General features: G+C 40.4%; 1 protein-coding gene across 2 annotated transcripts in view; it reads right to left on the bottom strand.

The window, feature by feature from the left end:
* The window catches only part of lsamp (limbic system associated membrane protein), a 1,014,422-nt gene that overhangs the window by 151,840 nt on the left and 846,700 nt on the right, over positions 1-15,882 (bottom strand). The gene's annotated exons all lie outside the window — the stretch shown is intronic.

Genomic DNA, 15,882 nt, shown 5'->3' with positions numbered 1-15,882 from the left:
AATAGAATGATAATTGTATTCTAATTCTGTCATTCTATTCTAATTCTGTCATTCTATTTCTATGATCCCATATAGGCTACCTCAGGTATTTCAAAAGGACTGTAGGGCTACCAGTATAGCCCAACTATGGAGCGAAATTGCTCAACACTGAAGACCTTGTCGAGCATAGCATAGCATAGCCACCTTATCTTACCTGGCTATGCACGACCACCTGAACTGAACTCTGACACATAGCCTACATTAGAAAACTATTTTGACTCAAAATATTATTTCCGTGTTCTATTTTGTAAGCCAATGTATTTCATTAACGGCTACAGAAACATATTCTACTGTTCAGACATTCATTTTCTTTTTATCTTTAATACGCTCACCACATGATGAAAGAGCTGATGGGTAAAGTTGTTTGTTTATAGGGTCATGCCCAATCTGTCATCATAAAACTGTGTCTAGACACATTGGCTTTGATTTTAACAAGGATGGTAATTATATTCACTTTGGCTGTTACCGGTGCAAGAGTTGCAAGGGCATGCCTCCAACTTCATCAGAAATGTAAATGTGGCAACCGAACAGTTTTTTTTCTTCTTTCTTGCTAATCAGGAAACAGATTTAATAGGCTGTTTCCTTATGTTCAATCACCCCACAGCTTAATTAATTGTAAAGTGAAATCAGACAGTATTGCACATTTGATCATAATGGGAAAAATAGTAAACAGCATCAGCATTCTCTGCATGCTGTCTTCATCTCCGACATAGAACCTGTGTTTATATCCTGAATAAACACCAGTATTTGTTATTATGATTAATGATCAAATGTAATCCTTCGTTGACCGCCAAAGTAGCTTACAGCAGGGATCATCAACTAGATTCAGCCGTGGGACATTATTTTCCTTCAGCGGATGGTCAGGGAGCTGGGAACATAATTATAAATCATTTGTAGACTGCAAATTGACCGCAAGAAGCCCAAACAGATAGAATATTTGATTAAAACATTTGCTTACATTTGAATATGATCACATACACAGTATCTCTCTATGATGCGTGGGAATACTTTGGAACAGAGTTCCCAAATTAAAATCACTTGGCGCTGATTTGGCAGGTGTCTTTACAGTCTTTAATGTCCAACAATTACAAAATAGCTCAAAAACCTGGTGGGCCAAATTCAGCCAGCTGGGGAACCCTGGCCAATAAGAACAGCCTGTGGTTCAGACAAATTGTGAAGAGTAGCACTAAAACACACTTGGTTTCTCAGTGTCAGCATCAGCAGCGTTCTGCAATGAGGCTTTAGTGTGAGATTAGCCCAGAATGGAACTGCATCTGTGAGAGATTGGAAAGAATTATGAGCATAATTAATATGGGACAGTTTATGGAAGTGCTAATACTAGTGCATTAGAGGGAGCACTAAAATGCTTTCCGCTGTGGATCCTCCCTCATGCTTCTTAGAACAAAATGTCAAACTCCATCTTCCTTTACAAAAAGCAACAGAGAAGTTTTAGCAAGATAGAATAGTTCGTACATGGCCAAGCTCTATGCATACATAGGCCCATTGATTTTTTTTTTTTTAGTATGGATAAACTCTTCTATTCATATTCAGAGCCAGATTAATTACGCATGTACTTTTTATTTGCAAGAGAGAATAGGCTACAACATTAAAGTAGATCAATAACACATTCATTTTTAAGATAATTAATTAAACATTAAAGTGAAAATTATTCATGTTATTCACTCACTCTTGACTTTCATGTTCTAGCTTTGTTCTTACCCTTTTAGTAACACTTGACAACTAGTGTCATCACCTTATGACACAGTCATAACCATGTCATAATATGTCATGAGAGCTGACATAACTTTTCATAACCTGTTATAATATGGTCATAACACTGTCATGACATATATTTAGGCCGGTTGTGACATGTATTGCATTATTTTGTGGCTGGTTATGACACCTTCATCAGAGTGCCAAAACCCACAAAACCTACCACACAAGGCAAAACATTCCGTTACGCCATAACCTACTTGTCAACAGTATGTTTATGTTATATAAAATTTGCTGGAATTGACCATATGAAATGATCATTGTAATTTCACACAACTTGATGTCAGACATGCACCTACCCCAATGCTTCGTTGCTGATGACTGACATGAATGCAGGAGCAGATTTCAGGAGCAGGACAAGACACCCTCTTTTTGATTGATGACTGACATAAGGGCATGTATGTGATTGGCCTATCTGGCTTTTTGAATATGATGGTCATGATGCTTCTTGACAGTGTCATAAAGTGTATATTCTTAGTCCAAGTAAAGTGACACAGGATGGTCATAACGCTTCATGAATGTGTTTATACAGTGCATTTTCTGCAAGTTATTTAAAATATGATGAAAAAAAAACACAGGACCGTAAGGAATTCATTTCAACAACAACAAAGGAGTTAAGAAACACACTTTCAAACGAAAGGAAACTTCTTGCCAGGGAAAAACACATTTGAATAAATGTGGGTTTTGACACTCTTATGTAGGTGTCATGAACAGCCATAAAATAACGCCATATGTCAGAACAGCTGTAAATATATGGGTCATGACAGTGTTACGACCATATTATGACACGTTATGTCAGCTGTCATGACATATGACACGGTTATGATCGTGTCATAACGTGTTAGGACGCTGGGTGTCAAGTAAAGTGTCCCTGTTATTTTTCTTATTCTCCTCTGAAAATGATCGTTTTTGCACTGGTACAAAAAGTTAATCAGGCCCTAAATATCCCATTGAAACATTATGCTCATAGCCACAAGCCTTCCACTGATGCAACATGGGCGAGATCATTTAGAGCTACACTCCGCTCTCTTTTCCTCCCTCACATTCTGTACATCATCCTACTGCATTAGCATTATCCTACTGCAGTACAGTGACGTGACTGAGCACCAAGAACACTGAGAGAAGACCGGGAGAGAGAACTCCCTCCTCCTTCTTTGCCCACCATATCGTCAACATATGATATGGTTACCGTTCATCTGTATTCCGAGCCTGAACGCTGCCCTCGACCACACACTAGACTAGCGAAACCCACTCAGCCCTTCCTCACGCAGACCTCCCCACATACTGTACACTGCTGAAAGAAAGAAGACTGACAGAACTAGTTCCATGGCACTGGGCTGCTCCAAGCTCCGTCGATACCAGGGGTATTGAAACACTGGAAAGCCCTGTTGTATGTTGGGAACGACATACTGTACTATGCAAATCACGTTGTAATACAGTATGAATTGTGCTAGCGAGTGAATTTAGATGTTGAAGGTACAGTATGCATAGATAAGTCCACATGCATGAAGGACAGCAATTTTAGAGGCATTCTAGAGATGAGAAAAACAACCGTAATCCTACTCAGCATATTTATGCTTACGCATAACATGCAGCATGGTGGAGATTTGTCATGACTATCGCTATTTGCACCACGTTGTCACTCCACATGTCTGGAGAAAGTATTGTTCCTCTGTCTTTGAACAAACTGTTATTGGGTAAGAGCAGAATGTGGTGAGATAACACTGAGCGAGTGAACCGTATTGAGAGAACAGTGAATGAGCCTCAACACTAGAACCTGAAATGAGGTCCATTTAAAGCCTGCTAAGCTGAACAAAGAGTTTTGTTATCCCCTCATTAAATGATCCCCCTCTTCAAAAAGACAAACTCAAAAATATTGGAGAAGCAATTTCAGGTAAAAAAGGGTTGATCATTATTGAACTCTGCCAGGCATGATTCTTCACGAACTGTGTAGGGTAACCTGGTTACAAACACAAATGGTTATAGGACCATTACTGAACTTTGGGTGATCAATGAGGCATTCTCACCCCTGAGATCATACTATTACCTAACTTACTATGGCCCGTGTCAAAAGGGGAAAGGGAACATTAATGAACACACCCACCGACAGTGTGTTCTGATTCATTTCATTCTCTTTGTGGGGGGGAAAAAAAAAGAGTGGATGCATAATTTACCTTGACATTCCCGTCATACGCGAGCTCCTGGCAGCGAAATGCATGATATGCAGGAAAAAGGATACGGCACCCGCACTCAGCAATATATCACAGGAGGAACACAATGAATTACACAATACATTACATCTACAGCCAGATGAGCCGTTTGTCAGCAAAACTCAAGCTGGCAGCAAAGATAATAAAAGAGAATGGGTACAAAGAATGGCAATGTTGTGCACAAAGTGGTGATTGACCTCCTTTTAGGGTTTCTGATGAGGGAGAAACCTTGTTAAGCCCTCAACTAGCGCTGAAATTTCAAATCAATTGCCTTGGCATGACTAAGATATTTCCAGAAGTACCAGATTGATCCTGTTCAGGATCAGGTGAAAGGATGGGTGGAATTTTTTGCCATATTATTTACAGCTATCCAATCAGATCTACAGGAATGCGTAGGAAGTATGGGCTAGGCATACATTTGGAATTCAGCAAAAGTGTGGTTTGCTGTTAGTGTAAAACTCTGCTTATTTGGTGACACTTCCTCTGTCAGGAAATGTTGTCCAGTGAGCCACGAGATGTTTATGCTGACGTCAGTGCTGATAATGTCCCGACTGATAATATTCAAACGCACGGCGAGCAAGTTTTTTAAATTTAAATCCCCAGCAGCAAAGATTGATTACGTGCTGAGCCAAAATAAGCATATTGTTTGCGCAGTACTGGGATCCAAAACATGATCACAAGGCGAAAACACAACTCGGAAGTGAATGCTACAGTAATAACCGTATGCATTCATTTTTTGTTTTCACACAAGATGTTCTTTCCTCAAGTCCTGTATGTAATAGAGTTCATTTTATTCTTTGCAGAAAATCCATGTGCAAAAAAGATAACGGTCAGCAAGAAGCCTCTGAATGCTAAAATCCTACACAAGGTTAAAATCCTCACAGACATTATGTACGGTCTTGTGAGGTGAACAGGGACTGAGGTGTGAAAACACTCTGCATTATCGGATGTATGAACATTCCGATGAATATGCAATTACAAGAAGCCCTGCATATTGCACGATTGCTGAAATGATAACTCACATGCAACCGAGAGTCAAATCCAGAGTGCACAGCCTTCTCCAAGTCAAGGCCAAAAGATTTATGAATTCAGACATCACTGTTCCAACAATGTATTCTGTGATCAAAGGGAATCAAATGCATCTGGTATGGGTCAGTCTCCATGCAAATGGAGATCCTGACATTACGCCCCATGATTGGAGAAGCTAATCATGCAGCGACTCATTCTGAAGGCGTGACGGTGGGAGTTTGACCTTTCCCAGAGTCTCCACCAGCCCTCAGGTCATTATTTTGCTATTCATTTCACAAACAGGCTGTCCACATAGAGGCGTAGTACATAAATAGAGCAATATAAAAATATTGTATTGAAGGCGAAAAGCACAAGAAACAAAGCAACTGAACGCTGAGGTGTCAACAAAGGTGTTGACATACTGTACAGTACACATACTATCATAAAGGTTTCGCTAGTCATTAATGTTTTATATACTGCAAATTTATATTACTTGTTAGAGACTCAATGCCACAAACAGCCATTGCAGACACTATGTGCTAACACTAGACTCACCTTGTTGCAGTGCAGCCTTTTAAGACAAACATAGCGACCAAATCAAACTACAAATCTTAAAAGATCCACTGTACAGTTCACTATCTGCCTCATAGCATATCTTATAAACCCTATTTTGTCAGCTTGGATTTTGATTACAATCAACAATTGTTCAATTTACTGCTTCAACCAATTTATTTATCAGTTTGCTTAGTTTTTTTGCCTCTATGTAATGTTCAGCTTAGTGAGTTGTTGTGCGTTCTAACTTTTCTATGGGGCCTCTGTAAACGTAGGGAATTGGGAATAGTGGATGACTTGAAGGCAAATCTGTGAAAACACAACAGAAACGTACCACTGCATGAGACTTGAAGGTTACACAGGAAAATGGGATTCTTTTGTTTTGATTGTTGATCTGCAAAAGGTCACTCTGGAGGGGGGAAAAAATCCCTTGGGATGTACATTTGAATTTAGGCCTAATTCTAGCACATTTCCTCCAAAAACATACACTACCGTATCAAAAGTTTGTGGTCACACAAAAACAAGGAAATGTGGAAATGCCTATCTTTTGTCCATTAAAATAACATCAAATTGATCAGAATACAGTGTAGACATTGTTAATGTTGTAAATGACTATTGTAGCTGGAAACAGCAGATTTTTTAAATAGAATATCTACATAGGAGTACAGAGGCCCATTATCAGCCACCATCACTCCTGTGTTCCAATGGCACCTTGTGTTAGCTAATCCAAGTTTATCATTTTAAAAGGATAATTGATCATTAGAAAACCCTTTTGCAATTAAATCAGAACAAGAATAGACTGACGAGTTTCAGAAGAAAGGTGTCACACCCAGATCAGTTTCACCTGTCCTCGTTATTGTCTTCACCCCCTCAAGGTGTTGCTTGTTTTCCCCAGTGTATTTATCCCTGTGTTTCCTGTCTCTGTGCCAGTTCGTCTTGTATGTTTATCAAGTCAACCAGCGTGTTTTTCCCTTACTCCTTTTTCTATTCTCCTTTGCTAGTCCTCCCGGTCCTGACCCTTGCCTGTTTTCTGAACTCCATGCCCGCCTGCCTGACCATTCTGCCTGCCCTGACCTCGAGCCTGCCTGCCCTTTGGTACCTCCTGAACTCTGAACTGGTTTTGACCTTTTGCCTGTCCACGACCATTCTCTTGCCTACTCCCTTGGATTTATTAAACATCTTAAACTCCAACCATCTGCCTCCTGTGTCTGCATCTGGGTCTCGCCTTGTGTCATGATAAAAGGTCTTTGTTTCTAGCCATTTTTCAAAAACAAGTACATTTCTAAGTGACCCCAAACTTATGAACGGTAGTGTACATATTACCTCAACTACCTCGACTAACTTGTATATAGCCTCATTATTGTTATTTTATTGTTTTAATTTCTTTTTACTTTAGTTTATATTGTAAACATTTTCTAAACTCTTAGTTTTCTTAACTGCATTGTTGATTATGGGCTTGTAAGTAAGCATTTCACGTTAAGGTCGACACCTGTTGAATTCGGTGCATGTTACAAATAAAATTGTATTTTATTTGTTTCTCACGCAAACACACACACACCTTCTCAAGCAAACACACATTTTTCCACTTCCTTGCAGTCTACAGCCTTCATCCCTTAATGGCTGGCCAGTAGAAAGCGGACTCTTTCAGACCCAGATGAATTATGCAGTACTTCTCCATATGAATGGATAGAGTCCCTTGATAAAGAAATAAGTTCCTAGGATCTCTGGAGACAGAAGCCCCGAAGGCCTATCTCTAGGCCCTCAGCCAAAATCTGCATGATTCAAATTTTTCTAATTAGTTTCCCATATAAAAGTACAGAGCAATAATTGCAACAGCCACTGCCATCCCGACCCATTTCTTTCAACATAGAACATTTGCTGTAAGTTATCATCTTTTTCACTTTCAAATCAAAACCACGAAACAAAAGATAACGTTGTTGCAGTGCTGATGACAGATCAGCAGAATCATTTGAAGGGAGTACAGTAGAACTCCCTAATTGCCAATGAGGACTTCACACACAGTCTTAAGAAATGTACATTCCCTTTTACTGTATCAGCTAATAAGAGGAAATGTAATTAATTTGAATTATCATAGCATTAAATGATCATACAGCCATGAAGCTAAGAATGAAATCTATTAGTGTTCCTCTTGTGAAATTGTTTATGATAGATCAGGACATCTAAGCTTATGGTACAGTTAATGCTAAGAGGAGACAGAGTACCATCTTGCACCCGCTTGCTATATGTTAGACTCTAGACTGGTACATTTTCATCTACACTACCTCTATGAACAGACACCCATAGTAACTACAGTAATTATGCTAATCCCATAGTTTCCGCATAGCTTGTTTACCGCTGGGGTAGCTGGATGGATTATCTGACTCTTAACCTAAGGAGAACCTATAGCCCCTTCCTGCAGGGCTAATTGCTCTGTTTGTCCTCAGCCAGAGATGAGTTTTTCTGTTGTGCTGCCTGTTGGAAATGGACCAGTGCGTGATGGAAGGAGGGATGGGAAAGGAAGGTCAGAAGGGAGCGGAGGTGACCTATAATCCATCACTGTGTTATTAGGCCTCATGCATAATGACCCAGAGTAGGACACGCTGACACCAGCCAGCGGCGAGTCCTGGGATGCACAGCGCAGTCAGAGCAGCTCCTCCATCTGCTGTAGCTGCACCATGCGAGCTCAGCCAAGGGCACAGACACCTCAGTTTGCACTGTGGTATCATTACTATTTCACAGGCCCTACAACTACCACTCAGCACTCTCATAGGGTTGCCACTGCTCTGCCTTGTAGAATCACTGGGTTGTAGCCATGTCATGGGACAACTACGTATGTCCCACAGAATATTTTCCTCACGGTTATGTAACGTTGAATATCTCAGACCTTCTACATCTACAGTGGCTGGCTGTCAGACATCAACTCCTTCTTGAAGAACCACTATCCCTCATGAGCCTCATAGCATCAGTCTTACAGAGTCAGTCTCACTCTGTCCATTATGAGATTTGCCTTGCACAGTCACAGTCTCAAAGCACAGTCTCAAATCAACTTGCAGAATCACTGTCTCGCTATCCTAAAATCACTGTCAGTCTTAGGGGAGATAAATATGCTGAGGAGCCTTGTGGTCTGTCTTACACCATCACAATCTCCTAGAATGGTGTTCTGTAACAGCCGGGCTAAAAGCCACTCTCACTTCATCACAATCTTATTTGAGTCACTGCAACACGATCGGTTGAAACCATTTTGCTTTCTGAAAGCATCATACTACCACAAAATCCCTCTGTGTCACATGTCACTGGCTTGCCGCATTGTGAAAGCATCATACTACCACAAAATCCCTCTGTGTCACATGTCACTGGCTTGCCGCATTGTGAAAGCATCATACTACCACAAAATCCCTCCGTGTCACATGTCACTGGCTTGCCGCATTGTAAAAGCATCATACTACCACAAAATCCCTCTGTGTCACATGTCACTGGCTTGCCGCATTGTGAAAGCATCATACTACCACAAAATCCCTCTGTCACTGGCTTGCCGCATTGTGAAAGCATCATACTACCACAAAATCCCTCTGCCACTGGCTTGCCGCATTATTTCCGGTTTTAAAATTGATTCCCATCAATATTGTATGACACCATCATGCTCAACGTTAAATGTTATGTGCTTTGTGCAGGGAAGCAAGGAGCTTGTGTTTTGTTTCCACTGGCCAAGAAATAAAATAATAATAAACTGTCACATGAAGGCAATTAAGTTCTTTAAATGACAAAACAATGCATTCTTGGCGACAATAAAAAAAAAAATTAAACAAAGAGGATTTATTTAGAAATAACCAGGGTAAAGCGGTAAATGTACAGCATGAATGAATAATGGAGATGTTAATGGCAAAACTGATAGAATCAGGACAAGAAGGGGAAAGGAAAAGGATATGCGGAGTTTGTCTGACGTATTTCGAGCATGTGATTCAAAGGAGAAAATACAATTATTTGAAAGTCTTGAAACAAAAATCCTAATAATAAAAGTAACAGGTACAGATTACACACCCATATTCAAACCAGGGAAAAGAAGATGATGAACGAGCTGGACATCTCTCTTAAATTATTTATATATAGCCTACACTAGATGACTATAGGGTGCACAGTGTTGAGGCCACCATGCCTCCATCTTGTTATTCCTCCACCATTGTAAAAAAATATTTTGGAATCTATAGAAATAGATTTATTAATGTCTACATTCATTTTTGCATTGTTTCTTCAATTACAGACACCTTAATGCATGCTTATAAATATGTTATGTGAGCAAAACATAAAAAAATATCAAAACAAATATAGTGCATCGGAGGACGGATGCAATTATGAGAGAATGCCAAGAGTGTGCAAACTGTCATCAAGGCAAAGGGTGGCTACTTTGAACAATCTCAAATATAAAATATATTTGGATTTGTTTAACACTTTTTGGTTACTACATGATTCCATTTTTGTTATTTTATAGTTTTTATGTCTTCACTATTATTCTACAATGTAGAAAATAGCAAAAATAAAGAAAAACCCTGGAATGAGTAGGATATTTCCAACCAATCAAAAGTTTGGAAACACTTACTCATTCCAGGGTTTTTCTTTAGGTGTGGGAAAGTTCCAGGGGTTCGAGTCTGCTCCCATTCATGCATTGTTCTGTGACCTGTGCAGCCTATGGATCAAAAGGGAGGGCATTTTGTACACTGTCATAACGTATTCTAACGTCCGTGTGAAGACTGTTTGGTAACACAGATACCAAACAACATACATCTCCTTGGAGAATTGAGGACAATACCGGTTAATTGTACGGAAAATATATCCTACCTAAATACAAGGTCTTATTATACTATATATTATATTATATTATATCTCAACACTTTTAACCATGTCATTTTCAGTCCGTTTACCTTGTTTCCTTGAGAAGATAAAAGTTTGAGGACCTGTGTGTGCAGTTCATTGCTTTCCAATGGAGAAGCTCCTTGACTAGGCCACAGTCATCCTCAGTCTTTATCGGGACCCAGCTGAGTCTGTCTCAAGTCTGAGGGCCATTTGGTTCAAACCTGCCGCTCTCGTTGCTGGTACGGCAACTGCTCGACCTCCGACCTTAAGGCACTACAGAGGCTAGTGCGAATGGCCCAGTACATCACTGGGGCCAAGCTTCCTGCCATCCAGGACCTCTATACAAGGCGGTGTCAGAGGAAGGCCCTGAAAATTGTCAAAGACTCCAGCCACGCTAGTCATAGACTGTTCTCTCTGCTACCACACGGCAAGCGGTACCGGAGCGCCAAGTCTAGGTCCAAGAGGCTTCTAAACAGCTTCTACACCAAGCCAATAAACTCCTGAACAACTAGTCAAATGGCTACCCAGACTATTCACATTGCCATCCCAACTCCCCTCTCCACACCACTGCCACTCTCTGTTGTCGTCTATACATAGTCACTTTAATTAACTCTACCTACATGTACAGTGCCTTGCGAAAGTATTTGGCCCCCTTGAACTTTGCGACATTTTGCCACATTTCAGGCTTCAAACATAAAGATATAAAACTGTATTTTTTTGTGAAGAATCAACAACAAGTGGGACACAATCATGAAGTGGAACGACATTTATTGGATATTTAAAACTTTTTTAACAAATCAAAAACTGAAAAATTGGGCGTGCAAAATTATTCAGCCCCCTTAAGTTAATACTTTGTAGCGCCACCTTTTGCTGCGATTACAGCTGTAAGTTGCTTGGGGTATGTCTCTATCAGTTTTGCACATCGAGAGACTGAAATTTTTTCCCATTCCTCCTTGCAAAACAGCTCGAGCTCAGTGAGGTTGGATGGAGAGCATTTGTGAACAGCAGTTTTCAGTTCTTTCCACAGATTCTCGATTGGATTCAGGTCTGGACTTTGACTTGGCCATTCTAACACCTGGATATGTTTATTTTTGAACCATTCCATTGTAGATTTTGCTTTATGTTTTGGATCATTGTCTTGTTGGAAGACAAATCTCTGTCCCAGTCTCAGGTCTTTTGCAGACTCCATCAGGTTTATTTCCAGAATGGTCCTGTATTTGGCTCCATCCATCTTCCCATCAATTTGAACCATCTTCCCTGTCCCTGCTGAAGAAAAGCAGGCCCAAACCATGACGCTGCCACCACCATGTTTGACAGTGGGGATGGTGTGTTCAGCTGTGTTGCTTTTACGCCAAACATAACGTTTTGCATTGTTGCCAAAAAGTTCAATTTTGGTTTCATCTGACCAGAGCACCTTCTTCCACATGTTTGGTGTGTCTCCCAGGTGGCTTGTGGCAAACTTTAAATGACACTTTTTATAAATATCTTTAAGAAATGGCTTTCTTCTTGCCACTCTTCCATAAAGGCCAGATTTGTGCAATATACGACTGATTGTTGTCCTATGGACAGAGTCTCCCACCTCAGCTGTAGATCTCTGCAGTTCATCCAGAGTGATCATGGGCCTCTTTGCTGCATCTCTGATCAGTCTTCTCCTTGTATGAGCTGAAAGTTTAGAGGGACGGCCAGGTCTTGGTAGATTTGCAGTGGTCTGATACTCCTTCCATTTCAATATTATCGCTTGCACAGTGCTCCTTGGGATGTTTAAAGCCTGGGAAATCTTTTGTATCCAAATCCGGCTTTAAACTTCTTCACAACAGTATCTCGGACCTGCCTGGTGTGTTCCTTGTTCTTCATGAAACTCTCTGCGCTTTTAACGGACCTCTGAGACTATCACAGTGCAGGTGCATTTATACGGAGACTTGATTACACACAGGTGGATTGTATTTATCATCATTAGTCATTTAGGTCAACATTGGATCATTCAGAGATCCTCACTGAACTTCTGGAGAGAGTTTGCTGCACTGAAAGTAAAGGGGCTGAATAATTTTGCACGCCCAATTTTTCAGTTTTTGATTTGTTAAAAAAGTTTGAAATATCCAATAAATGTCGTTCCACTTCATGATTGTGTCCCACTTGTTGTTGATTCTTCACAAAAAAATACAGTTTTATATCTTTATGTTTGAAGCCTGAAATGTGGCAAAAGGTCGCAAAGTTCAAGGGGGCCGAATACTTTCACAAGGCACTGTACATACTACCTCAACTAACTGGAGCCCCCACACATTGACTCTGTACCGGCACACCCCTGTAAATATTTATTTTCATTTTTTACCTTTCCTCTTTAATTACTTGTTACTTTTATCTCTTAATCTTAGCCGTATTCTTTGAAACTGCACTGTCGGTTAGGGGCTCGTAAGTAAGCATTTCACTGTAATCATTTCACTGTACCTGTTGTATTTGGCGCATGTGACTAATAACATTTGATTTGATTTGATAGGAGAAGCTTTGAAGTAGACGGGAGGTGGGAGAGAAGGCGAAGGGGTAAGGGTTCCTGCTTGGACACTTCTGTCTCTCTCTCTGTGCTCTTTGGCTGGTAAAAGTGGATTTGGTGTGTATTCCCTCTGTCCTTGTCGTCAGGCGTGGATGCGTTGGTGAGTCACTGCTCTACAGATCCTTATAGTAGCTAGGTCTGTTTAAAATGAATAATAAATGCTAAGCCCTGTTAAACCTTTGAACAAACAACATTCTGAAGTCCTTGCATTTGTGGCTATTAGCCGTGTTCTGGGTCTATGAATGCGCTTGTGAAATATGAACCATATCAGCCCCAGTTAAATACCAAAGTGCATTCCATTATTTGCATTGGGCTGAGCTATTATCATGACCTTCTTTTTAATAAAGCATAATGTCATGTAATTTGGAATGCGTTCAAATGTACCAGATAAAGCACAAGAACCCAGTCAAAATGTTGTTTAAAACAGCATAGCAAATGTTTATCGGAGGATTCCCTTGTTAGTGAATCCGTCAAGTCTAAGACATCAAAGCAATCTCGATTTGCTTTTATGTGGAAATTCTGCCGTTTCTGATGTCCATCTTAAATCATAAAGCACCCTAGTCTGGCCTCAATTAAATTGGTCTTCAAATGTGAAAATGTGAAAGTATCCTCTGAGATAATATTTAATGTTTCAGGGTTTTCAGAGAGACCTAATTATGAAGTTAAAGGTCTGAAAGCCAGCGGAAGATTGTTAGGTGTTCTGTGTTCCATTATTTCAGAGACAGCAGTGCCTATCCCATTTCTGAATCTCTCATTTGAAAAAAATGAAAGTCCAAAAACAAAGGCTCAAAGACAGTCAGTCACAGCACACAGGTCATTAGAAGAGCACCATCTCAAATCAAATGTGATACCAAACCATATTGTAATGGAAACAGGCAGGGTGAGTGAGCTTGTCCGCAGTGGTCGGCGAACCCTCAACCTTCTGGCCCGTAGCCCTGCGCGCCATCGGCTGCATCAAGAAAGCGTACTCAATTGGCGGAGTAAATATCTGCGCTTATCAACACAGGGTCTGGCCAGAAGGTTGCAAACTCTACAAATCTACCCCAAAATCAGACGGGATTAGTTTTTGACACGGGATTCGTCAAGGAGAACAATAACACAGTGACACAAAATGCAACATGTCTATGTTTATGGTGGTTGCATGAATCAGAAATGGCAGATCTATCCTAGAGGATGGTACGTTTTATTTTAGGTGATGAACGGATCATACTACCCCAAAAGGCAGTGCCAGGTGACGATGACAGACTGCACGATGATTGTGTTTTACCGCTTATGTCGTAGTTTCACCCAGAATGGCCACTTGGAATATCACATCTATTGTAGCTATTTTAGAATCAAACTTTTCACGAGCTCACTCTATGTCTTGAAGAAATGACAATCAAAAGCATTCAACCCGGGAGCAGAATAATTATAACATGGATTCAGGATACCCAAAAACTAGGCCGATTGAAAAAGTTTAACAGGTTTTGGTTGGGCTCTTTCCTCCCAGTCTTCGTTGTCATGCATCTCTCTTGCTTTCTCATTTCCAAAAGATTTACAACCGGCACTTTAATAATCACAAACGTCCCAATTTTCTATTTCCATTTGTCTATGACGTGAAAGAGTGCTTTGGCTTTTATGAAGATCTGTTACACTTTGTTCAAGAAAATACATTAACATGACATGAAAATACCGGCTTTCATATTTTAAAAGGATAAGGATCAACGTATTTTCAAAGATAAATGAAGACCTCTTTATTACTATTTTTATATTAGGGACATTTTCTGCAACTCCGAGAGGTGTTCTCATATGTCTTGGGGCGTGATATTGTGTATGCAAAAAAATAAAAAAAAGTACTGAAAAAGAACATGACACTGAATTGTTAAGTGCTTTTTGTTTTCTTATGAGAAACTAGTCTTGTCAATCTATGACTCTTTTTGACTGAGCCACATCTGCCTTTATTTGGTGAAGGGGAGCCATGGACAACTATAATAGAATGTAATTGTGTTATCCCATTGGAGATGGAACTCCTTATTTTTGCTGTACTACCAAACCCCCAAAATATGTGGGATATTCATGATCATTTGATTTGTATTCACAGTTCTCCCACCGTTGTCAGAAATGTCCAAAACAACACACTTGTTGCCTCTGTATTGGTGGAGGTGCATCTTCAGATGTAGGGGTGATGCCTGACACTAGTTGTCAGAGCATTGAGTCCTCTGGCTATACCGATGCGTATGACTGACGTGTGGTAGAAATACACTACAACGTTAGCCTTACATCTACCATAAATTAGTGGGCAATTCCAGAGTAACAATACACTGTCAGAATGCTTAAAACAAGTCATTTCATGCGAGGCCATTTTTATGTAAAGGTTTTCACTACTCCATACATGACTAGGCACACTTATCAGTCCACCATCACCATTTACCCAAGAGTCTGCCTACCTCAAAGCATGTTATTTACAATCGCATCCACCCTGTGCTTTCCTTGCCATTGTGCAGACTGAATAAAAATAGCATGATTCTACGTACTGAGCTCCTCAAGTGAATCCTACATTCTATTCTCATCTCCACCCATGGCCAAGGCAAGGGGTTTGTGTACTATCATACTGAATACATTTCACAAAATAACTGACGCACCTTCCTAAAAACCTATGTAGGGAAGGGGATACCTAGTCAGTTTCACAAATGAATGATTCAATTGAAATGTGTCTTCCTCATTTAACCCAACCCCTCTGAATCAGAGCAGTGCAGGGGGCTTCCTTAATCAACATCCACAGCGCCTGGGGAGCAGTTGTTGTTGGGGGTTAACTGCCTTGATCAAGGGCAGAACAGCAGATTTTTCCCACTTGCCAGCTCGGGATTTGAACCAGCGACCTTTCGGTTACTGGCCCAACGCTCTTAACCGCTAGGCGCCCTGCCG

The sequence above is a fragment of the Oncorhynchus mykiss genome, chromosome 24 (genome assembly GCF_057628025.1).
Source record: "Oncorhynchus mykiss isolate SJ-2025 chromosome 24, ASM5762802v1, whole genome shotgun sequence".
NCBI classification, from domain to species: Eukaryota; Metazoa; Chordata; class Actinopteri; order Salmoniformes; family Salmonidae; genus Oncorhynchus; species Oncorhynchus mykiss.
This window is presented reverse-complemented; position numbering and strand designations above follow the sequence as displayed.